At 38.7% G+C, this 27,313-nt stretch overlaps 1 protein-coding gene and 1 long non-coding RNA gene across 2 annotated transcripts in view; both read right to left on the reverse strand.

The window, feature by feature from the left end:
* Positions 1-27,313, reverse strand: part of POU2F1 (POU class 2 homeobox 1) — a 197,643-nt gene that overhangs the window by 143,978 nt on the left and 26,352 nt on the right. The window lies entirely within an intron of this gene.
* LOC126941750 (uncharacterized) lies at positions 12,044-26,576 on the reverse strand. The gene is made up of 2 exons (XR_007721427.1): positions 21,124-26,576; positions 12,044-20,975 (listed from the first exon to the last, which is right to left on the reverse strand). It is a non-coding gene; the product is annotated as an uncharacterized LOC126941750 (long non-coding RNA).

The following is a 27,313-nucleotide window of genomic DNA, read 5'->3' on the forward strand; positions in this document are numbered from 1 at the left end:
GAGAGCTTCCAGTTACTTTCCCAACAACTGCCACACTTCTGCCAGACATAATAGGGAAGGCATAAAAGGTACTGGCCTGAGGCCAAGAGAAAGAAAATTCTTTGTGGCTAAAAGGGCCCCAGAAACGTCCCAGGCTGCTGCTCCAGATGGGGCAAGTTGTAAGCCTTGGCAATTTCCACAGGGTGTTAAGCCTGCAGGTGCACGGAGGGCAAGAGTTGAGGCTTGGGAGTCCCTGTCTAGATTTCAGAGGATGTATGGAAACTCCAGGCAGGAGTCTGCTGCAGGAGCAGAGGCCTCATGCAGAACCTCTACCAGGGCAGTGTGGAGGGGAAATGTGGGGTTGGAGCCTCCACACAGAGTCTCCACTGGGGCAGTGCCTACTGGAGCTGTGACAAGAGGGCCACCGTCTTCCAGACTCCAGAATGGTAGATCTACTGACAGCTTGCTCTGTGTGCCTGGAAAAGCCACGTGCACTCAATGACAGCCTGTAAAAACAGCTGAGGGGCTGTACTCTGTAGACCTACAGAGGCAGAGATGCCCCAGGACCTGGGAGTCCACCCCTTGCATCAGTGCTGCCTGGATGTGAGACACAAAGTCAAAGATAATTTTGGAACTTTAAGATTTAATGACTGCCCTGCTGGGTTTTGGACTTGCATGGGGCCTGTAGCCCCTGTCTTTTGGTTGATTTCTCCCTTTCAGAATGGGTGTATTTACCCAATGCCTGTACCTGCGTTATCTTGGAAGCAACTAACTTGTTTTTGATTTCACAGGTTCATAAGCAGAAGAGACTTACCTTGTCTCAGATAAGACTTTGGATTGTGGACTTTTGAGTTAATGCTGAAATAAGAATCTGGGGGACTACTGAGAAGGGATGATTGTATTTTGCAATGTGAGAAGGACATGAGAGATTGGGGAGGGGCCAGGGCAGAATGACATGGTTTGGATTTGTGTCCCCACCCAAATCTCATGTCAAATTGTAATCCTTAAATGTTGGATGAGGCGCCTGGAGGGAGGTGACTAGATCATGGGGGTAAGTCTTCCCCCTTGCTATTCTTCCAATAGTGAGTTCTCACAAGATCTGGTTGTTGTTTAAAAGTGTCTAGCCCCTCCCACTTCTCTCTCTTCCTCCTGCTCTGGTCATATAAGACCTGCTTGCTTCCCCTTTGCTTTCTGTCATGATTAAGTTTCTTTAGGCCTCCCCCGCCATGCTTCTACAGCCTGCGGAACTGTGAACCAATTAAACCTCTTTTCTTTATAAATTACTCAGTCTCAGGAAGTTCTTTACAGCAATGCAAGAACTGACTAATACAGTTCTGAATATGGTTATTTTTTTTTTGAAATCCTAATGTGTGGGAACATACTTACAAAACCAGAGGAAGAAAATTCCCAGCCAAAAAAAAACGGGGGCATTGTCAAAAAAAAAAAAAAGGGCAATATTTACTATTTTGACATTTTGCAGAATAATGAAAACAATTCACTAAAAAAAGCATTTATTCCTGATAAGCAAATATAAGAACACAGAAAATAAATTTATTAATGGCAAGTATTCCTAGCCTTACAAAAAACTGTATACTGTTCATTCTAACATACTGTGGACATTCTTTCATTTCTGTGGACAGCAAACCTGTTCTGTAAAAAGTCAGAAAGCAAACATTTTAGTGTTTGTGGGACACATGGTCTCTGCCACAACTATTCAACTCTGCTGTTGCAGCGTAAGAGCAGCTATAGATACTACAGAGACAATGCATAAACAAATGGGTGTGGTTATATCCCAATAAAAGTTTATGAATATTGACATTTCAATTTCATATAATAATGTCATGAAATATTATGCTTTTATTTTTCCCCCACTAAAAAATGTAGAAATCATTCTTAGCTCAAGGGCCATACAAAAACAGGAAACACGAATTTGACCTGAGGACCACTGTTTGCCTATTCCTACATTATTTCCAATGTTTGTGGAAATAAAAATTTATAAATGTCTATAAAAATATTTTCTTTCTTGATGGTTCACTAATTCACCACTTCCAGTTCTAAACCTTCCACAGAAACTCTCTGAGGTCTTCATTTCATCAGATTCCTTCACATCCCTCTCCCCAGGGAACAGCTTCAATGTTTTAAATCAAAATCTACTCATGTCAGAAAATAAGCCACCCATCTCGAGTTTTTACACATCCTACTTCCTTGAAATATTGTAAAGCTCCAAATCTTTTCATGCTCAATCTTTCAATAAATATAGAAGTTTGACCAATCTTATTATGCCTTTTCTCTTTCAACCGCCATTTAAATTTAATTCTATACAATGAGACCCTGTGAAGTCTTGGCAGTTCGGGTGTCTTGTTGAAAAAGCAAGTTTTAGACACGAATACATTTAATGTTTAAAATCTCTCCAGCAATTTTCCAAACGACTTCTAAGGAAACTCAGGAAAAGAGTTTTAGTTTATTGTTTTAAATGGCTTCTCTCCCACTTTCCCAGTTAGGTGTTCTTTTTTATTTTTATTCTTTTTAAAATTTAATATTTATTTGTCTAATGACTATCATTGTAATATCATTATTAGGATAATAACTGAAAATGTTTTAAGGACTTGATACCTCTTTAAATCTAAAGCCACAAGGTTTTAAAATGTTAAATTATTTAAATAATTAAAACAATGTTAGCATAAATTCAACTTATCACAATATTTGAAATGTGTTAATACTGACTTGGAAAGGTATAATCACAAACCTGGAAAATGTCAAGAAATAATTCATTTCATAAAGTGACCATGTATGTGGGGAACTGTACAAATGTGTGGTCTCTGGTGTAGAGCTTTCAGATTAGCATAGAGAAACATTCAGGAGTTAGTGAAAAACCATGTGGTAGGGGCAGAAATGTGTTGGGCACGAGATGGAGCATTCAACAGAGAATGAAATTTCACTCTCCATCTCTCCCTATCCACAAACAAGTGTTTAAATGCACCCATATTAAAACTGTTCTCAGTAAATTCAGGATAACAGTAACAGCAAAAATGCCACAGTTCAGCAATCTGTGTTTGACTGTGGAGTGATTTCTCCTGAAGACAGATGCCACCCCAAGGAACGAAAGCAATCCAATGTATGACCAGAGGCAGAGGCAAAAGCAAGAAAATATTAGAACTACAAGTCTGACTCTCTCTGTGTGTCTCTCTCTCTGTCTCTTCTCTCTCTCCACTGAGATTCCTAGCTACATCTTTAGAACATCCTGCGCAGACAACAAGAATGGTAATTTCCTACATAATACACAGCAAGAAGCTCTTTGCCTTTTATTTTGCTGCCAAGTACATAAACCAAAGGCTTCTTGCAGACTGCTGTACCCAAAGAACAAAACAACAAGGAATAGTTCCTGAAAAGCAACATTCAGGGTCCATAAAGAGTCAAAACATTTCCTCAAGTAGTTAACATGCCTTTGTTTTTTTTTTAACTTCAGCTATGCTAGTCCGGTTTTAATGTAAGAAATTCTTAGGACCAAAAACGTTGAATGTGCTACGTATTTTTATTTGAAGAACATACAGGGAAAAAAATAGGAATACTAAAAATCTTCTCATGAAATTTTCAAAATAAAATGTTACTACTGTTCCTACAAAGGAATGACTTCTTTAATCCTTTTAATGTTGTTTTTAACACCACTGAATCACCTCTATAATCCTAAAAGGGCAGACCCACAAACTCAGGGGGAGTTCAAGGTGGTCACTAAATGTTAAGTCACAAATTGCCCACCATTAGTTCAATGTCAGAAAAAAAAGAAGACATACCTTGTCCTAAGTTCAACTCTTGCTCTTTTTCTTTGTTTTAAGACAGAGACTCGCACTGTTGTCCAGGCTGGAGTGCAGTGGCGGGATCTCGGCTCACTGCAACCTCTGTCACCCAGGTTTAAGCGATTCTCCTGTCTCAGCCGCCCAAATAGCTGGGATTTACAGGTGTGTGCCACCACACCCGGCTAATTTTTGTATTTTTAGTAGAGATAGGGTTTCGCTATGTTGGCCAGGCTGGTCTCAAACTCCTGATCTCAGGTGATCTGCCCACCTTGGCCTCCCAAAGTGCTGGGATTATAGGCGTGAGCCACTGCGCCCAGCCCAACTCTTGCTCTTCACCATATTAAAATAAGTTTTAATTTCAAAACAATACTAAAAAAGAAATACTCTTCCTTCTCCTCCTCTGTCATTCTCTTTCCATCTCTCTGCCATCATTCAACTCTACCACAAACCACTTACTGTCTGATTTCTTTCAAAGAATACAAATAAATAAAACCTTGTCCCAATCTCTAGTCAAATCAGCTATTTATTCTTTGCTGTAAACTAAGGAGGTCTCTATTTCAATAGACTTGCTAACCTGACAATGTTTTTCTCAATGGTTAGCAGTAGGCAAACATCTAGAACCATACACTCCTTTGCAAACATAATTGACGTTTGTCAGCATTATTAAAACAACTTTACAATTAGCAGGTTAATTTCAAGTTTGTAGAAAATGAAATTTCAATTCTTTCTCTCTTACATTTTAAGTTTGGTTCTACATGGGTTACTTCTTTTTTAAAATTTCCCACTTAAAGCTTGTTTGTAAAATAACGCAAGACAACAAACCTATAGTAAAGCCATCTCCATAACACTAAAGAGCCAACATCCTATAAGTAGGAGCAGATTAGCAAGAATTTCTGATCATTACATGAACTGCTCTTAGCAATTAAATTTATTCCCATCTACCTGTCTTGTTACACAAAGGTAGGAAAAACTATAGTGAATGTAAATCAAAGTTATTACTTTAAAAATATAGGATTTTTAAGATATAGGATTAAAAGACAGAGAATAGAGAACAACAACAGTAAAATCTCTGGATCTTTCCACTTGCCCTGGATTCCTGGGTTGCAGCTTCTCTAACAGCTCATTTTCCCTTCTTGTGAGGTTTTACTACTTGGTGTGCACTGCTCTCCACTTCCATTTCCACCCCTGTAGGTTTTCAAAAGGAGATAAAGCAACTGTATAAGAATGCCTAAAGACATCAAAGACCCAAAGCTTCACTGGTTGTGTGTGGCATAGGAGGAAGAGGAGGAAAACGTGAGGTAATGAGGATCTACTGTATTTACCTTATGTGCAGGGTATGTGGACAACAATAGAAACCATGTAGGGGGCACTTTTGGTCAAAAAAGAACATGGCAGCCTAATGGGAGGCCTTTGTTCCTCAAAAGGGTCTCCTTTCCCCCTTTTGTGCTTCACTTAATTCATGGCATCTGAGCTGCTCTTGAACTTGACAGACTGAGAGAAAGAAAGGGGGAGTCAGACACACAAAGAGAAAGGAAAAGGAAAGACTTCAAAGAGAATTAATTTGAAAAAATTAGTTCTACTGCCAGTTTTTTTATGAAGTTTTAGAATTTTAAGGGAGTTGGAAAGTAATGAACTGTTGAAATAAATTTAATTTCCCAGAAATTGTGATGAATAATAAAGTAGATAAATAAGGTACAAAATATAATTATGTCCTAATAATCTAATAGATTTTTTTCCCTGCTACATGTATTTCTTGAAATAATAGTAAGAAAATGTCTGATATTCAACAGATTACACGAAAGGTAACATTCTACAAGCAGAACCAGTAAGTAACTAAGTGGTTTCCCAGCTTAAGGGAATTTTACTTGAGTCACACTGAAGAACACCACAGAACCACCAGCGCCACCTGCAGGGTAAACACAAATTAGCAACTTACCACACTGGTATTTCAAAGCCTAAGATTTTAAAAAAGACAGTACGCCGGGAGCGGTGGCTCACGCCTGTAATCCCTGCACTTTCGGAAGCCGAGGCAGGCGGATCACGAGGTCAGGAGATAAAGACCATCCTGGCTAACACGGTGAAACCCTGTTTCTACTAAAAATACAAAAAAATTAGCCGGGCGTGGTGGCGGGCGCCTGTAGTCCCAGCTATTCGGGAGGCTGAAGCAGGAGAATGGCGTGAACCCGACAAGCGGAACTTGCAGTGAGCCGAGATGAGGCCACTGCACCCCAGCCTGGGCTGGAGCGACACATCGTCTCAAAAAAAAAAAAAAAAAAAAAAAAGACACAGTAACTGTGATACTTTCACAATGTAGAATTTAAAAATGTTTTAAAGCAGTAAATAACTTCACGTAGAGAACAAAGCTCTAGGAATCTCTGGCCAATTTTATGTATTTATGAATATAAAAATAGAATTGCAGAAAGATTGGTAGCTATGTACTAATACAAAGGACTGCTTCAAAATCTTAAAAGAGCTAGTTATAAGTAATATCACTGTCTCATGGTTTTAGGTTTTTTTTTCCTGATTGTAAAACATTACAATACAATCAAACAAGTCTGAAATACAGGAAATTATCCTATTCCCATTAGATTTAGTATTTATTCCCCCAGGTCTCTCTTCTATGCATGTCTTGCGTATATAGTTTGGTATCACATGCCATACCTACTAGTTTTTGGGTTTCTTTTTTTTTTCCTTTTTACAGCTTCCTTCCCCACACCCCATTTAATATATTTGATAGCTCCTTTTATATCAGTACACATTACACCTTGATTTTCTGGTGGTGTATAGTATTTTACTTCAAGGATATACTAATGATTTGTGATCAATATTTATACTATTAACACAGGTATTGGATTGTTTCTAATTTTTCCACTTTACAAACAAAGCTTCAAGAAATAGCACTTTTCATATCTTTCCTTACTGGTGTAAAAATGTCTGTAAACAAATGGCTAGAGACAGAATTCCTAAGTGAAATAATACGAACATTTTGCGGTGGCTCACGCCTGTAATCCCAGCACTCTGGGAGACCGAGGCAGGCGGATCATGAGGTCAGGAGATCAAGACCATCCTGGCCAACACGGTAAAACCCCATCTCTACTAAAAATACAAAATTAGCTGGATGTGGTAGCACGTGCCTTAATCCCTGCTACTTGGGAGGCGGTGGCAGAAGAACCGCTTGAACCCAGGAGGCGGAGATTGCAGTGAGCCGAGATCACACCACTGCACTCCAGCCTGGTGACAGAGCGAGACTCCATCTCAAACAAAAACAAAAACAAAAAAATTAATAGTATTACCAAATTGTGCCAAAGTACCTGCCCAATATTATGTGACAGTGGCTGTTTCCCTTGATCCCAGACAACAATCTTGTAAACATTTGACATTCTGATACTGATTTTAATAATTCCAGAACATCTGCACATACCTTCCTTCAAATTGAGACTATGATGCACTTATTTACTGATGAAAAGATTTTGTAAAAGCACTACTTTTAAACCACCAATTATTATTTTATAGCCATATCTCAATTTCACCTTATGATACAATTATTACCTAACCTGATTACACCCATCACAATGCATTCAGAAAGCACTGGATATTTCCAAATCCACCTTCAGAAGATAATTTGGTACCATTAAGGAGATTTAAAGGGTATGCTCCAGGTCTCAAAGGCAACTATAAAAAAGGCAGAACCTATGGCACGTGTTTACCTATGTAACAAACCTGCATGTCCTGCACATGTGTCCTGAAACTTAAAATAAATAAATAAAAAAGGCAGAATCATATAAACGCAAACTCTTCCCAAGAGAACTATTGTGAAGGTAGAGCTTTCAACTGGATTTATGTGCATAAGCATGCAAGTGTGTCAGTTATATTTGTTTAAAAGTAAGTGCAACCATTCTAATCACACCTTGTACACACAAGTTGTAGAAGTATACAGGTCTGTGGATTTAACAGTGTAGCCAGCTGTAGGCTTAGCGGCTTAGCATTGACATAAATTGAAGTTCGAGTTTTAATACCTAAGGTAGGGTTTCTCAACCTCAGTACTACTGACATTTTGGACCAGATAATTCTTTGCAGTGAGGGGAGGAGACTGACTTTGTGCACTGTAGGATGTTTAGCAGCATAACTGGCCTCTAATCACTAGATGCCATCAGTACCATTCTTCAGGTTGTGACAATCAAAAATGTCTCCAGTCACTGTCAAATGTTGGGGGGGGGGGTGGCGGAGGGTACGACAAGAGATTGTCCCTGTTTGAGAACCACAACCCCAATGGTACTCCTCAAATGAGCTATATATACATTCACTACTGCATGCACTGTCTCACAAGTTTGAATTTTTAAAATATACAAATATTTAAATACTTAAAAGATTTATCTAATTTTCTTTAACCTTCACCACACGCCACTGCCATTAGTGAATTTGGCAGCATCTACATTGTTTGGGTTTAGACACAGGCTAAATCGATGACTCTAAATAACCTAATTAGTAACTTAAATTACCAGCTAACAATGACATTTCATAATGGTTTAATAGAAGAAATGCTAAACTTGTTAGGCAAAAACTTAAGTTATTTTATCATTGTGAACTGTCCTGTTAATTCTCTCTAAAATGTATCTTGAATCCACTGTTTCTCTGCATCTTCCACAATCTTTGCCTCAGTCACTATCTCTCATGTATACTCAGACCCTTTAAACTGTTCTCTCAGCTTCTACTCTCGACTCCACCAAGCTACTCATTCAACTAATACTTACTGAATGCCTGTTATATACAGCATTCCACATCCTGAGAATAGATCAGTACACAACTCTCTTACATAATTCTTTATCTGGTGAAATTTATATTCTAGTATAAAAGTCAGAGGACAGTAAGTGGTCTGGAGAAAAATAAAGTAGGGAAGGACTGGCAGGGATGGGGTCTGGTATGGAATCACCAGTAGTATAAAGACCTGAAGGAGGTTAGGAAGTGAACCACATGGGTATCTGTGAGAAAAGCATCCTAGGCAAACAAGACAGCAAGTGTAAAGGCCCTGAGGTGGGAGCATGTCTCTGAGATTTAGTCCGAGTGAAATGTGAAACCACGGGAAGATTTGGAGCAGGAGAGACATGCTCTAACATTTTAAAGGAAAAAAACTGGTAACTGTCTAGAATAGGCTGTAGGTGTGAGTGCCTGGGCCACGATAAATTTTTTAAAATAATTTTTTTTAAAGAAAAAAGATTAAAAAAGAATAGGCTGTAGGGCTGGAAGGGTGGAAGCTGAGACTAGCTAATTCATATGAGATTATATCAAGGTGGAGACTGTGGAGCTAAGAAGTGGCTGAACTTTGGATATATTATTAATCACAGTGATATTTTAAAAACACAAACAGGACTGTGTCACTCTTCAGAAGCCCTTCAATTGTCATTTTCTTCTCAATGTACTTTATATAAAATACAAAATCCAATATGGTCTAAAAGGCTCTATATGATCTGGTTCCTCCTTAACTCTCCAGGTTCATCTTACTCCTCAGTAATCAAAATACGTTCTGGTCACACTGACCTTTGAGGTCATCTAATACACCAAATTCCTTTCCACTTGGGGGCCTTGGTGCATACTGCTCGCTCTGCTTAGAATGCTCTTCTCCATCCACTCTTTGCCCTACCTACATGCTCTCATATGTCAGTTCTCAGCTTAAAATTCACTTCCTCTTAATCACATGGGGCAGCATGAAACAAAGAAAAATAAAAAAACACTTCCTTAAAGAGACCTTTCCTGACATACCACAATAAATTAGCTTTACTCCCTTTCCCCACTATCTTCTCTTAAAGTACTTCAAAGTAGTTTTCCTTGATAGGAGCTATCCAATTTGTAATTCCAACATTGGTTTACTATATATAGTGGTTAATATTTGTCTCTATAGACCATAAGGTATAAAGAGCAGAGATCACTTTTGTTTCACTTACCATCATAACCCAGGATTGGCCACAATACCTGGCAAATAACAATTACAAAAAATAACAAGTAATAGAGCTTTCATCCCAGCTCTGCCACATACGACCTAGTCACATCTGTTCTCAGGATTTCAACATATCTTCCCTCCCTTTTATTCTTAAGGCTCTATGAAGGTCACAAGAACTAGAGTAAATGAGACAAAAAAGTAGGAAATCACAAGGAGTCTTAAGAATAGTTTGTCTGAAACAGTCAGGGAGTTAAGTAGGAGAGATGAATAAGGGAAGGCCTTGACTGTTGGGTTATGAAATCTGGACTTTATTCAGCAGCCAAATGGAGAGGCATTGATGCCTTTGAGCAGAAAAATACACCAATCAGAACGGTGTTTTTGGAAGTTTGTATCTATCTGTGATGCGTAACTCACTGACGAGGCTAAATGCAAAAATCTGAATTAGAGGCCAACAGGTGAATAGGGCCTTGACAATTTTTTTTTTTTTCTTGAGTCGGAGTTTCGCTCTTGTTGCCCAGGCTGGAGTGCAATGGCCCGATCTCGGTGCACTGCAACCTCCGCCTCCTGGGTTCAAGCAATTCTGTCTCAACCCCCTGAGTAGCTGGGATTACAGGTGCATGCCACCACGCCCGGCTAATTTTTGTATTTTTAGTAGAAATGGGGTTTCATCACATTGGTCAGACTGGTCTCAAACTCCTGACCTCAGGTGATCCGCCCAACCTCGGCCTCCCAAAGTGCTGGGATTACAGGTGTGAGCCACCGCACTCGGCCGACATGTCTTTTAAAATAGCTGGATATACAAAAATATAATTGTTCTCACATTTTTATTAATAAAGGTTTTTAGTGTTATGTGATAGCTATACTAAACTTGCATTTGTTTTAGTTGTGTTTATGAAGAAAACAAAAAAGTGATCCAACAATGGAAAATACTTTCATTTTCTCATTCATTACTGACAATGCAACCAGATTAATCTTCTAAAAGTATGGCTCAGATCATATTACTCAAAAAACTTCAGTGGCTCCCCACTGTCTACTGAATTAAGTCCAAACACCTTAGCCTGATATTTAAGACTCTACATAAACTGGCCCCAATTTATTTACTTTTCTCTCCTATATTCTAGCCAAATTGAACTACTTTTGCTCCAAACATGGCCAGCTTTTTCTGCCTCTACCAGACCTTGCTTCACACTGCTTCTTTCTTTCTTAAATGCAATCCCACCCTCCACCCTTAACCCACCTGTCAAAATCCTACCTTCTTTATTGAGGGCCCAGCTCCCCTGTTACTGCCACTCTAAGCATCTTTCTTCAACCCACCTCAAGTACAAAATCCATCCCCAGGGGCTTTGTAACTCACCACATTCTACATTGAATGATTTTTCTTCATATATTTGATCTCCTCAATTAAATTATAAACAACTTCTAGCTCCCTCTGTGAAACTATGATGGTATGTATGTACACAGAAGCAAGCAACTATATTTATAACTTAAACTGTTTAAGAACTTATTCCCTTTGAGGGCAGATACGGTTTCTGATTCATCTTTTGTTTCCCGCAATTCCTTGAACAAAGTACATTGAATAAATAAGCATTGCATAAAACACTCAAAAATTTTAAATCAAATATAAAATTTGCCCTTATCTCTGAGGTCTGATTCGTTGAGTTGAGCCCCGCTAAAAGAAAGAAGCACCAGGCATCATGGTGGATGCCTCTAGTCCAGTTACTTGGGAGGCTGAGGTGGGAGGATCACTTAAGCCCAGGAGCCTGAGGCTGCAGTATGCTATGACTGCACCCGTGAGTAGCCACGGCACCACAGCCTGGACAACATAGTGAGAACCCATATCAAAAAAAAAAAAAAAAAAAAAAAAAACCAAAACATTTATTGAACACCTGCACTGTAGTTAGCTGCTGTGCTAAGACTGTAGAGATTAAAAGTAAGTATAAAACACCACCCCTGTCCCAAGAAGCTTCCATCCAATATTCTTAGGTACACGAAACATATTTTCAAAGCAATCAGAAAAATACAAAAGAGTTATCAAACATAATCAAAGCTGGGCACAGTGGCTCATGCCTGTAATCCCAGCACTTTGGGAGGCTGAGGCAGGCGGATCACTTGAAGACAGGAGTTCAAGACCAGCCTGGGCAACATGGTGAAACCTCATCTCTACCGAAAATACAAAAATTAGCCAGGCATGATGGCACATGCCTATAATCCCAGCTACTCGAGAGGCTGAGGTATGAGAATCACTTGAACCTGGGAAGGGAAGGTTACAGTGAGCCAAGCCAAGATCATGCCACTGCACTCCAGCCTGGGCAACAGAGCGAGACTCTGTCTTAAAAAAAAAAAAAAACACACACACACAAAAATCAAATCCTAAATTGAATATGAATTTCCAAAGAGCTGGCACAGATAACAAGTGCCATGGGAAATTGAATGGAGAGAGAAGCTTGGTTAGAGGGCAGGAAGAGGCAAGATTATCTAAAACAATGTGTTCCCCTAGATTGTGCCAACAGCTCTATCTATCCCTACATCTTGCTTTTAAAAAGAAAAATAACCCATGCAGAGGACCACATCTCCAATCTATAAATGTTCATGCTCACTGGCCCTATTATCTTATGCAAGAATCCTCTGCTAGTGCACACATGAAAAATCCAGAAATCTAAAAGCACAAAAATAGTTTTCCAAAATAAAGAATCATTTTCTACATCTTTCCTGTCATGCAGTGGCAGGGGAGGGCAGATCTCAAAGGTGACCATTTAAAAAAACCTAATAAAATTCTAAAAATAAACTGTAACTAGTCCTTATAGACCCTGCTCAACTCATTTTAACAATTACCTCTTTCAACATCAGTAATCAGACAAATTTTTGATATGTTATGGTTGACTGGGAACCACTCTCCTAGTCAAATATTTCAAATCAGACAAGACATTTATAAATCAAATGAGAAATACTATAGAATAGTGGTTTAAAATTGAGACCCTGAAGCCAGCTGGCATGGGTTCATAATCCCAGCTAAGTATTAAGTTTCCTCTGGGCTTCAGTTTACTAATTTCTAAAAGGAGTTAAAAAAAATAGTTAATTCATAGTATTGTCATGAAGAGCTAATGCATTAAAATTTTAAGTATACTAATCTAGCATATAGTGAGCAACCAAAAAACTGCTACCTAATCTTATCCAAAGTAATTAAGGGTACAGTTCAGTCAAGACTACTCAGGCAATAATATAGTAGTAAACAAAAAGTGCCAGCTTCAAAAGTGAAAACCGAACAATTTTTCTATACAGGAAATTAGCATCAAAAGAAATGTAGAACGTGTATATGTAGAAACTCTGTATGACAGAGCTTTGGCAATGCAGGAAAGCTGAGGAAAGAGTGAAAAATTTAACAAATCATGTTGAGAGAATTAGAAATCCATATACCTAAACAATTAGATCCTTGTCTCATACTATACACAAAAATCAGTTCCAGGTAGATTAATGATCAAAAGGTAAAAAAGCAAACTTTAAGAAAACATACGAGAATCTGAAGATCCAGAAGAGAAAGCTTTTTTAATAACACATAAAAAGTACAAACCATAAAGGAAAAGGCTGATAAATCCAATAGTATTAAAATTAAAAACTTTTTTCATTAAGAGTCCATTTAAAGATACAAAGACGAACCACAGCCCGGGAAAAGATATTAGAACATATATAACCAACCAAAAAAGGATAAGAATTTAAAACTTCCTACAAATCAATGAAAGATGCAACAATTTTTTTAATGAGCAAAATATATTAACTGGCAATTCACAGAAGAAACACAATGATCAATAAGCATATGAAAAGACTTAATCTCATTAATGATAAAGAAAACACGAATTACACCCTTTATGAGATGCCATTTCATGTCCAATGAGGCTGGCAAAATTACACTATCTTGGCAAAGGTGTGGTGCAGTAAGAACTACACCAGTAGCAAGAATATAAATTGATATAGTCACTCTCGCAGTATCTAATAAAGCTAAAGATGTGCACACCTTACATACAACAATTCCACTTCTAGGCTTACATATGTACTGTACTTTTGTCCATACACTCCCTCTTACACACACACACACACACACACACACTCCTTAATAAAACTCTAACATGTATGTACAAGGAGATATATACTGGATTATTCTGAGCAGCATTGCTTGTAAGTGCCAAGAACTGGAAAGAGTCAAAATGTCCATCAGAAGAAAAACTACTAAATCAACTGTGGCATATTTATTCAACAAAATACCACACGGTCATGAAATTGAATTGCAGTAGATGGTTTACTAAACTGGTTACAGTTACTCCCTTCCCTGTGTCCAGGCTATTTTGCAGTGTGCCTCTGCTGCTGCTCCCATCAAGAGCTGCATCCCTCAAATCTGGGATGGTCTCCCAATAGAATGCAATAAATATGATGTTACTAGCCTAAGTCTCAAAAGGCCTTATACTCTTCCACTCCCTCGTTTATAACACTGCTCAGCTGCCAGGTGAACAAGATCAGGCCAGCCTCCTTTGGGATAAAACCACGTGAAGCAGAAATAAACTGTCTCTGCTGAAGCATCTTAGCCTACACAAACTTCAGCCAACACAGCAGCTGGTCATAGATACATGAGCAAGCCTGGTTAAGATCAGCAGAATCACCTAGCTGACCCAACAGTCACATGAGCAATAAAAACAGGGGTTAGCAAACTACAGCCTGTGTGCAAGACGTGGTATGATGCCTATTTTTGTACGGTCCACAAGCCAAGAATAGTTTTTACAGAAGAACATTTGCAAAAGTTTTGATAAAAAACAGTAAACTTGGACCCCAATTAGGCAAAATGTTGTCCTCCCCAAATAATTCTATTCTTCTCATTAGCAGACCTGTATTGCAAGAGTTTTTACTCAATTACTATTCTATTTGTTTATATTTTGAATTTTCTAGATTTAAAATATATGGTAATTTGTTCTCTCTCTTGTTATATGAGCATCTACACAGTATCCATGATTTTGCCTCTTGGCCTACAAAGCCTGAAATATTTACTATCTGGCCCTTCAAAGAAAAGATTTGCCAACCTCTGACTAACAGCTTACACAGGTCCTCCTGTGTACACATGTGTATTCAGACACACACACACACACACATATATCTATATCTATATCTCACTGACTGATAGACAAACAGACCTGGCCATTAGGTATGTGCTGGATATTAGTAAAGAAGAAAGCAAAATAAATTAATGCAATTATAATTTTTTGCAATTTATAAGTGCTATGAAGGAAATAAAGGATCAAGTTCGATAATAACTGATTGTCAAACAACTTCTAAGGATCACATACAGTGTGGCACATTCAGAAGGGGAAGAAATATGAAGAAACTTGCTGAATCTTGTGTCTTTCAGTCACTCCCTCCAAAATATGGAGATGTTCACAAGCTATAAGAAACAGCACAAAATGAAGCAAAATGTTACCTATAGTCACTTCTGAAGTCACAATATAACTAGAGGTAAGGATATTCATTCATCTGGAGCTATAACATATTGTTTAAAAAGTCAGGACATGAGAATCAACTTGCCTATGTTTACATCTCAGCTGTGACACACATGACAATCACAGCTTAGCTTTGTAACGCTGGGCAAGTTATTTTACCTAAATCTCCAGACTCCTCTTTTGTAAAATGGAAGTTAAAAACATCTACTTCTAGCCTGGGCAACATAGTGAGACTCCGTCTCTACAGAAAATAGAGTTTTTTTTAAAAAAAATTAGCCAGGCACGATGGCACGCACCTGTAGTCCCAGCTACTCAGGAGGCTAAGGAGGAAGAATCGCTTGAGCTCAGGAGGTTGAGGGTGAAGTGAGCCATGATCATACCACTGCACTCCAGCCTGGGAGACAGAGCAAGACCCTGTCTTTAAAAAAAAAAAAAAAAAAAAAAACCTGCCTCCAAGACTTGAGTATTAAATAAGATACTACAGTTTAGCAGTGCCAGGCACATCACCAGTGTTCATTAAATGTTGGCCATTATTATTACTTCTAGTTGCCAAACTCTTGTCTAAATAGATCCCTTAATATTTCCTACAATGCAGTCACTTATAGTCTACATTTCCCATTTTCTTCAATACCCCTTTGCCTCAAATAGTTTTGTTTTGTTTTGTTTTTTGAGACGGAGTGTCGCTCTGTCGCCCAGGCTGGAGTGCAGTGACGCAATCTCGGCTCACTGCAAGCTCCGCCTCCCGGGTTCAAGCCATTCTCCTGCCTCAGCCTCCCAAGTAGCTGGGACTACAGGCACCCGCCACCACGCCCGGCTAATTTTTTGTATTTTTAGTAGAGACGAGGTTTCACTGTGTTAGCCAGGATGGTCTCAATCTCCTGACCTCGTGATCCACCCGCCTCAGCCTCCCAAAGTGCTGGGATTACAGGCGTGAGCCACCGCGCCCGACCCCCTCAAAAAGTTTTAATAAAAGTTTCATTTCACTTCTCAGCAAATTTCTTTAGATTTAAAGCTACCATGTATGTTCAGTCCTATATGGTTCCAACATTTTCAACTGAAAATCGATGTCAGGGCTCAGAAGAAAGACATTTCTGGGGAAAGAATTATAGTAACTGCCATTAGGCAAAAAATACCATCCACTTCTCATCATTTGGACATAGGTGTATGTGTTACTGTGGTGCTCTTCCTTGTTTTTACTTTTCACAGAGCAAATAAAATACAGCCAATGCCTAAAAAAAAAATAAGTTATCCTCATGCTCACATGAACATCTGCTGGTCTTTCTGTTTAAATCAAAGAAAAAGTAGTGCCAATGTCAGATTTTAAAGTGAGAGACCATTTGATGCCCAGAATGAGACCTGATTCCTCAGCACTACCTATTCTTGTACAAAACAATAAATGGTTCCCTGCAGGACACAGTCTACAGCTCACCTACCCAACTTAATAACAATCTTATCACCAACAGTACCTTGAGCAATAGATAGCATCAAGAAGTGGCTCTGTTGTAAATTTGGGAACAAAATTAAAGGTCCTAGGGAGACATTTTCCACAAGCACATCCAGAGAGTGAAAAGGTACAGTCACATTCAGACAGGATTTTACTGCTTTATAAGTATCTCTCTCCCTGAAGCAACTCAAAATTATGACTGCCTCAAAATAAAGATTTGTGTAGCTATAACCAGTGCACCCAGACTCTGATATATCGACAGGCATTCACTCAGGCTCTTCAGAGCAGGAAAGTCATTGTACTGCTATATCCCAAAGAGTTTTCCAAATACAACAACCGAGGAGGAAAAGAAAATAAATTACTCCCCCTTATTCAAAGGCAACACATCCAAAGACTATCATTTTGTAACTTTTCAGGTGGCGTAAGTGAGATGATACAGTATAAACTCACTAAGCTGAAGATTCTGAGATCTGAATTCTACTCTCAGCTGCATGACTTTCGGTTAGTCACTTAACCTCAGTTATGCTCAAGTTGAAATTCAAGGTTATTTGGTGTGAATATCCTCACCAATTCTTCATCTAAAAAGTTATGTTATCTCCATCACCTAGTCTCCTGCTTCAACAACAAGTTATTATCATTTCTATATCAGTTAGGACCCTATCAATCTCAAAGAACAGAAAACCCAACAAACTCAGCCCAAAAAAAAAAAAAAAAAAATTTATTGTCTCAAGTAACTGGAATAGCCAGAAGTAGAGTTCATTTCAGACACTGAGGCAGTGCCTTCGCAACCTGATACTTCTCCCTTTTCCCTCTCTTCTCTTCTACCCCCAACACACTCAACTTGCCACTCTTCATATTTTCTTATTCTCAGGCTTCCCATAATGGCCAGATAAGTTGACAAGTTGATAACTAGAACCACTCTCATCCTTCATCAGCCCCCAGGTTTAAGCACAAAGAATCTTTCTCCTACAGCTCAAACAAAAGCAAAAGCTATGACTGGCTTTGCTAGAGTAATGTGCCCACCTTGAACCAACCATGTGACTGGGGGAACACAATCCTGAATCCTGAAGCAAAGTAAACACCACCCAGTAGGCATGGACTAAAAGTGGGAAAGGAGTGAGTCCCTCCAAGCAAAAACACAGATGTTCTCTACACCTTCTCTTATCCAAAGTAAATGCCTCCCTATTCCCATTTCCTCCTCCCATCTGCATTATTTTCTTTTAAAACCTAATCATCCCCTTAAAACCCTCACCTTGATGTTTGGCACATCATCCATATTCTTCAAATAGGTGAGAAATTACTTTCTCTTTCTCATCTGCTAAATCTAGTCAGTCACCGATTCTCAAAGATTCCACCTCCTTATGGTTCTTTTTTTCCAATCCTCTTCCTCTCCAACTGTGACTCCTTTAGTTCAGGCCTCTGAATCACTCTTGTACGGATTCTTGTGGCTATGCCAACCCATTTCCCTGCCTTCAGTCTCATACCACTCTAATCTATGCTTCATACCATCACTGTCATCTTTCTAAAGTTCAAGTCTACTCTTACTCTCCTTTCTTCATATTCTTTAATGTATGCTTGTTTTCAGCACCATAAAAACTATATTATTTTTAACCATCCTCATGTAGTAATTCAATCATGCCAACCACTTGCAATTTCCAAAATGCTGTAAGCTGTTTCACACCTCTCTCCTTTTGTTCCCATTACCCTAAATACTGGAATTTACTTAGGCTAATCTATAGATTCATGGGTTCCACCTACTCTAAAACACTTGGGAGAACAAAATTCAGCTAGGCGTTTCTACTCTTAGGAAACCTTTCCTGAGGTACCTAGTAGGACTTCTTGCTTTGTGCCCACACTATACCAACAGAGTTTCTCTTACAGCATCTATGAAACTTTATTGCATTTACCTATTTGAGTACCTATTGAATGAGACTTGTTTCATTCCTATGGTACTCAAAAGCAAACATGCATTAAAGTCATTTGAAAAGCTCTGTAAAAATACAGATTCCTGAACTTATACCACACCAAATACACCAAACAAGAATCTCCTAGATTTGGGGCCAGGCACGTACACTGCGAAAAAGCTTCACAAACAGATGATAATCTGCCTAAGAAAACCAATTTCCACTAAATATATCTGGCACTTCAAATTGTTCCTGGCAGTAGAAAAACAATAAATGTTGTAAGAATGAATAAACAGGCAAATGAAGAGTAAGTCTTACATATTGCTATTAATGACAGTCAACAAAAATCACCTAATGGAAGAAAACGAATGCTAACATACCATTTTTGAGCATTCTAGCTAAATATTTTTTCAAGACTTTGGGGCAGGGGGATAGAGAAATGGACAAATGAAGAAATTACCTGAATCACCTTTTTCTCTGATAATGAGAACTAAACATTATCCTGTAAGTTCAACTGCTAAAGTCAGGGATGATAAATGTCTGATTACAGCGCAAGATACTCTACGGTTATGAGTCAGACTCTGAATAGTACTTGCTGATTGTTAACAATGAGCAAAATTAATACTGCCTTTTGCATGAACATTTTATGCAGTAAGAATTAAGATACATGTGAAGCATGACTATGACATGAATTAAACTTAGGCAATACACAAAGAAACAGAATTATCCCTACATCAAAATTCAATTTAGTGAATATAATCTGCCCACCTTCAGGGCCAGACACTAGTTTAGTTGTGCTGGTAAAGTGAACAAGAGGCAAGTGGCTGGCCTCAGGATGCTAAGAAACAAATATTAATACATTGCAGCTAAAGCACATTAGTAACACTGATCGAACCTACATTAAATAGAATTGAGACTCCCAAATGTTTTATCTGTATTCCATCATAACTTTTAAGTTAGACTAATATTATTTTACAAAGGTTTTTTAAAAGAAACAGAGGCATTTGCCTGGTTTGAAAGAGCACTATCCAAAGTTTTCCTCTTCAAAAACTATAAAGTGTGAACAGGCTTTACAAAACAAAAAGTGCCAGTGAAGCAATTTAATTCACCATATAATACAGGAGTCTGAAATATTCTGCCCAAGGACCCAAACCAGCCAAAAGAGCTTCCACTCTACATTCTAGTCAAAAAACAAACCAATAAAAATTCCTACATGGAGCTAGAGTCTGAGTATTCCTGAAGTTGCCTCCTGCCTGTATTAGAAAAGAAAGGAGCAAATAGAAAAAAATGAAATACGTATTAGAGCAAAGAGACACAAAAACTTTCCCTCAGCCAGTATTTCTGTTCTTTTCTCCACAAAGACAGGCAAACCTGGCACCAAATTAAAATGGGGTGTGGGGGAAGGAGGACCTAAGAGAAACTTTCTTTCTTAAAAAATAAAAAATTCTGGCTGGACACGGTAGCTCAGGCTTATAATCCCAGTACTTTGGGAAGTCAAGGCCAGTGGATCACTTGAGCTCAACAGTTCGAGGCCAGCCTGGGCAACATGGTGAAACCCTGTCTCTACCAAAAATGCAAAAAATTAACCAGGCGTGGTGGCAGGCACCTGTGGTCCCAGCTATTCAGGAGGCTGAGGTGGGAGGATCACTTGAGCCTGGGAGGCAGAAGTTGCAGTGAGCCGAGATAGCACCACTGCACTCCAGCCTGGGCGACAGAGTAAGACCAAAAAAAAATACACACACACACAAAGAGACCCACTAACCAATTATAATCCCAAGTTTCACTCTCGTGGGGCGGGGGGCTAGAAAAATAAAGAATGAAACATAATAGTAGGAAAAAATGACACCTTGTTCTACAAGAGAGTTAGTAAATGATTACAGGATTCACAGAGGCTCCAAGTTTTGTTTCTGACCATGAAGTACAAACTCTTGGGCTGATGAAAGATAAAAACATAATTCAAACCATTAAAAGCAAGAGCAGTAGGCTTTCCTTTGAAGTGAAACTTTTGCCCTCTTAAGTGAAACTGTCCCTTGATAATTAGGTTTGTCCAAGTTTCACAAGTATTTCATCAGCAAATTCATCATAGTATGCTCTCTGGGCCACCTCATTTTAAAATAGGCATTGTAATAAACACATATTTTGATAAAAGAAGGCCATTTTTTAAAGAACCCAAGGGTCCAATTAGATTATGTAAATCTCAGTTAGAAGTACACATCAATCAGTCAACAGTGTTCAAAGCTTCTGGCAAAATGGTGGTCAGCACAGTCTTTGGGCACAGAAATATCAGAAATGCTACCTTAGACGGATACATGTTTTCTTCCCAGTGTCATTACACATAAAATCCAAAGCTATAAACTAGTCATCCACGTTAACCTGTTATAAACAAGAAGTTATCAAAGTCAGTTATGTATTCTTAAAATAATTTAAAGATTTTCCGGGAGGCTGAGGCAGGAGAATGGCGTAAACCCGGGAGGCGGAGCTTGCAATGAGCTGAGATCCGGCCACTGCACTCCAGCCTGGGCGACAGAGCGAGACTCCGTCTCAAAAAAAAAAAATAATAATAATAATAATTTAAAGATTTTCTAATGACCAGAATTACTTTAATTCATTTCACCACTGTGGGACAGTTATGAACATTCTTTGGTTTGGAGTTTGCAACAAAGTAAAAAGCCAGATACAATAAAAGCTATACCTTAACTATATAATTATTCAGAATATAGATAATAATTGGTTTGTGTTCTCAAATTATCAACAAGAGTTTAATAGGGTGCTGGTTCCCTTTCAGTGAAAAAAATAAAAAATTAACATTAAAAACAGATTTGGGCCGGGAGCAGTGGCTCACGCATGTAATCCCAGCACTTTAAAATATTTCAAAGAAGTATTTTAGTGGTGACTCCTTCTTCACATGAAACCTGGACTGTTGGTCAAATATACTCTCCGTTTGGTCTGCTGGTCAAATAGACTCTCTGTTGGTCTGTTCAGAAAATCCTAATGGCAAATAGGATGGCCCTCTTTTGTAAAAGCTTCTTAAAGGGATTCTTCTATGAGTTAAAAGGTAAGGAAACACATTTTGAAACATGGGGGCAACTCCAAGACCTCAGAAAAGAAATGCATTTGATTTAAATAATCATATAAAGAAGAGACTGGGGGTGGTGGCGCACGCCTGTAATCCCAGCACTTTGGGAGGCCGAGGCAGGTGGATCACTTGAGGTCAGGCGTTCGAGACCAGGCTGGCCAAAACGGTGAAACCTGGTCTCTACTAAAAAAAATTTTAAAAATAATAAATAAATAAATAAACACACACAAACACACACACACACACACACACACACACACACACAAAATTAGCCAAGCATGGTGGCATGCACCTGTAATTCCAGCTACTCGGGAGGCTGAGGCAAAAGAATCGCTTGAACCCGGGAGGCAGAAGTTGCAATAAGGCAAGATGATGCCACTGCACTCCAGCCTGCACGACAGAATGAGGCTCCATTTACAAAAAAAAAAAAAAAAGGTATAAAGAAGAAACAAAAAATACAGTGAGTTGAATTATTTTACGTTATCCATTATAAAACCTGTAATATCATATGTTCAGTGACGACAAAAATGATACGGTGTTTTCATTTACTTTGTAAAGCCTAATACGTAAAGAAACCTAAACATAGCCTATATAGTCACACAAACAAGATCAGCGTGTCAGATCAGAAGTTCCAAGAAGTATGAGTCTTTTAATAGAAAAATGCTGTTTTCCTAGTACTCGATACATAGAGACCATGAGGGAAAGTCAAAAGTAAAAATTTCCCAGTAACATACTAAAACTACCTCTACAAACACTTAAGTATTTGATTTCCCTCCATGCTCAGCAAAATAAAATATGAATTTGACAAATACTGGGCCTAATTAGTTGAGGTACAAATGAATTCAAGAGTAGCTTAATTTTATTTATTATTTATTTATTTATTTATTTATTTATGACAAGGTCTCTGTCTGTCACCCAGACTGGAATGCAGTGGCATGATTTCAGCTGACTGCAGCCTTGACCTCCTGGGCTCAATCAATCCTCCCACCTCAGCCTCCTGAGTAGCTGGGACCACAGGCGCATGCTACCACACTGGCTAATTTCTGTATTTTTTCGTAGAGACAGGGTTTCAAATGTTGAGCAGGCTGGTCTCACACTCCTAGGCTCAAGCGATCCACCTGCCTCTGCCTCCTAAAGTGCTGGGATTACAGGCATGAGCCACCACACCTGATCCAAGATTAGCTTTAAAGCTAAAATACCTCATGTTCTACTCATATGAGATTTTTTTTTTTTTTTTTTTGAGACGGAGTCTCGCTCTGTCGCCCAGGCTGGAGTGCAGTGGCCGGATCTCAGCTCACTGCAAGCTCCGCCTCCCGGGTTCGGGCCATTCTCCTGTCTCAGCCTCCTGAGTAGCTGGGACTACAGGCGCCCGCCACCTCGCCCGGCTAGTTTTTTGTATTTTTTAGTAGAGACGGGGTTTCACCGTGTTAGCCAGGATGGTCTCGATCTCCTGACCTCGTGATCCGCCCATCTCGGCCTCCCAAAGTGCTGGGATTACAGGCTTGAGCCACCGCGCCCAGCGAGATGTTCTTATAATACACTTCACAAAAAGAAAATTTCACTGTTACTAACCAAAACTGTTGTTAGTTAAATCTTTACTGTTCTCTTGAGGAACACAATTCTGAAACTACTAAAATAATTCGCTTTTAGAATTTTGCTTTTAGAATTCCAGCAAAATACAGTCTTTTAGACTTTCAGAATTCCAGCAAAATAAAGTCTGTGTATATGTGTTCATTTATCCTCCTAAATTGAGCATAATTAGGGAAGGTAACAAAATTTGAAGAAATAAAATAATTTATAATTAAGAAGACAATGTTATTAAAATCTATTTTTAAAAACAATGCTCTAGTACATCAGAAAATTGAAATGTTTAGGATATGTTTCTTCTGTTTACCAGATTACTAGAAACCACTTTTCAGAGTCAGTTTGATCCACTTTGTTGATAAGAAAATACCTCCAGGGTCCACTAAAGGTTTAGCTGTGTCAAAGTTTAAAGAAAAACAACAAACCATATTGCTACCTTTGTAATTTGTATATATCAAAGTAGTATTCTGAGGGGAATGTCAACAATAAACGAATTCTCTCAAAACACAAGATTACTTTTTTTTTTTCTTTTTTGAGACGGAGTCTCGCTCTGTCGCCCAGGCTGGAGTACAGTGGTTCGATCGTGGCTCACTGCAAGCTCTGCCTCCCGGGTTCATACCATTCTCCTGCCTCAGCCTCCCGAGCAGCTGGGACTACAGGCGCCCGCCACCACACCCAGCTAATTTTTTTGTATTTTTAGTAGAGACGGGGTTTCACCATGTTAGCCAGGATGGTCTCGATCTCCTGACCTCGTGATCCGCCCGCCTCAGCCTCCCAAAGTGCTGGGATTACAGGCGTGAGCCACTGCACCCGGCCAAGATTACTTTTTTTCTCTAATGTTCCTGTGGCAACATCCTCAAGAATAAAAATGTTATCAGGCATCATTTTCCATTCTTACCTAAAATTTAAACACTATAAATTAAATTGAGAAATATTTGTAACATTCTAACTACATAAAATTAGAACAAAAAGCAAAGTAATCATAAGCCAAAAAACACTGTTTTCTTTTCTATCTGATCCATGACAGATGTTCCCCAAACATCTACAACAATTCTAACAACCAGAATTCTAACAACTTAAACAATTCTAACAATCAAAATTAAAGATGAGTGCCCATCCATTTATTCTTCATCTCCTATTTTTTTCTCTTATTTTCTGGAAGGAAAATGCCAGAACAGATTGTCCAGAATGACAGAAAAGGTCAAAATATTGCTAATATAAGTTTTATGTTAGAAAATATACTGAAAAACATAACATACAAAAGAATTTGATACTACAGATACTGCTCCTTTTCACTGAAGATTTTACATTATTCTATGCAAACAAGAATAAAATGTCAATTACAAAAATAAACAAACTCCTGTTAATGAAATAAGTATCTACCATCTGACAGCAAGAAGTGGGCAAAGGTAACACCATCTTGCAAATAATTTCATTATTTCATTGCTCATCACAGTGCTCCACTGCACACATAAGGCCCATCCTTACTGTAGGTGAGTCAGCATGAACTCTAATGACTGTCACTTCAGTCATTCACACCAATGGCCACCAGATCTTGAAATTTATCCCACAGGACAGTTCCTCTTCTAAAACTTTAAACTCTCCCAATGCTACCTCACTCAATACTCCCAGATGTCTGACTCTTTTATTCCCATTTAAGAGCTGTTCTGCAATTCATCTATACATCCTGCTCTTCCACTTTCCCCTACACGGTCACTTCTCTCCTGTCTTCACTTCCTTCTAAATTCTACTGAGACCACAGGGTCCATAAATGACATTCCTGTCAAGACTTTCCACTCCCTTGCTTCCCTGTCCTTCTGTTCCACATCCTAACAAAGACCCTAGTCTGGAAGGCTGCCATCTCCATTCCTACCTCTACACCTTGACCTGCCAAGCACTATTAGAAAAACAAAAAGGCAGCATAACCCTACACTGCCTAGCAACTTTCCTCATAAATCTCTCTTTAGAACCCAGATTTCAATGGGATGAGGAGGGAATGAAAGTTACATACTAGAGGCAGGGAGTTTAGAGGAGTTTACAAAGAAGTCTGGAGACAAGGGGAAGCAAAAGGCTGGTATCTAGAGGAAACAAAGAAAGGAGAAGTTTGAGAATGCTGAAGTTTAAGAGGGCTGGTTACTAGGGAAAGTTTGGAGATGAGAAGATAAATGATGCCAAACATTCCTATAGAGGCAGAAAAAAATGGATAGGATCCATTGCTTCAGATTTTAAGAAAATAATGTATGTGTTTCAGTAAGAAGAATTAATTGAAAAGGTTTTTTCACCCCAGGTACTTACCTCCAGTGCAATCCAGAATTTAACTTTTCTCATAATAAAAGCCAAAACTCTGAAATGAGACAATGTGGGTTTAAATTCTAGTTCTACTTTCTCATCATGGGCTCCTAGACAAGTTATTTTCTCTTTCTGTACCTCAGTTTCCTCATCTGTAAAATGGGGATAATTATAATACCTACATAATAAAGTTGTTATGAAAATTAAAGGAGTTAATATATGGGAAATACAAAGCACTTGGAATAGCAACTGGCACATAATAAGCACTGCATATTAAATGTTACCTATTACTGTAGTTAAAAGACCGAAATGCTCTTAGATGCTCTTGTGTTTATTCAGTACTACAAGGAATATATTCCCCTCAACCCCCTTATCCCAACCTAATTCCTATTATCCCTCAGTTCTGGGGATCTTCTTTGAAAAGTCTTCCCCAACTCGTCCCCTACTCTTCCTCTCCCTCCTCCCCACAAACTACTGGGTTAAGTGAACCTATTCTATTACTTCCACAGCATACAGGATTTATATCCTTCACATCATTTATCACAGGGTATTATAATTTTCAGTTGACTCATCTGTTCCTGCTCCTTGCTTCCCTTTCCCTACTGAACTGTGAGTTCTTCCAGGATAGGAGCTACCTTTTCTATTTAAAGTTGAGGGGGCTGTTAAAAATAAGTCAAGTAATGTATGTAAATCAGTGTAAAAGAGTACCTGATGGAAATTAGACGATAAAGCCTTAGATGATTGTTTTGTGCTTTCTTGCAAAGTACAACAAAGCAAAGCAAATTCATCCACTAAGTTCATCTACTAACTTGCTGTTTTGTCTATCATGAATAAATGTGATGCAGTTAAACAAGTAAACATAACTACCCACTGAGTTCTTAAAGGGCACTGTACTCAAAAGAATAATCATACATCAATTTTCTGCAATGTTTTTTTAAATTCAGAACATTACTCACACAACTCTTTCCAAAATAAATCTGATAATGGGTTAAAAGCAGTAAAACTGCTGTATACTCTGTAAAGAAAAATAAATTAACTTCTAACTGCACACGTCTTTTCACAAACCAAAAGTCATTCTATTATTAGAAAAAGATACTTCCGGCCGGGCGCGGTGGCTCAAGCCTGTAATCCCAGCACTTTGGGAGGCCGAGACGGGCGGATCACGAGGTCAGGAGTTCGAGACCATCCTGGCTAACACGGTGAAACCCTGTCTCTACTAAAAAATATGAAAAAAACTAGCCGGGCGAGGTGGCGGGCGCCTGTAGTCCCGGCTACTCGGGAGGCTGAGGCAGGAGAATGGCGTAAAAACCCGGGAGGCGGAGCTTGCAGTGAGCTGAGATCCGGCCACTGCACTCCAGCCTGGGCGACAGAGTGAGACTCCATCTCAAAAAAAAAAAAAAAAAAAAAAAAAAAAAAAAAAGAAAAAGATACTTCCTCCTTACTGGTTACAAGAATCTGACTAGTACCCATTGTTGTTTTCTCTCTCTGCATGCAACCTTAAAAAAGTTAAACACGGCAAAATTTAAACATTCAAAAAGTGGACGGTTTGATTGCATGGTATAAATATTCTACCTGTACTTTTTGTTTAATATTTAAGCATACCTTTTCAAAAGTACATGTGTAAAACATGTAGAAAAGTCAAGCTAGGTTTTCTTGTCTTTTCCAGTAAGTCATAAAGACATATTCCGCTTACCTTACTGACCAACAGAATTCCTACCCCAAAGTTAACAGTATGGAATACTATGTACACTAGATCATTGTATTATAGACAGAACTAAAGAAAAAAAAAAAACTATAAACAGGTCAACGTTCCAATTACTAAGAAGATAGA

This window comes from Macaca thibetana, chromosome 1 (genome assembly GCF_024542745.1).
Source record: "Macaca thibetana thibetana isolate TM-01 chromosome 1, ASM2454274v1, whole genome shotgun sequence".
NCBI classification, from domain to species: Eukaryota; Metazoa; Chordata; class Mammalia; order Primates; family Cercopithecidae; genus Macaca; species Macaca thibetana.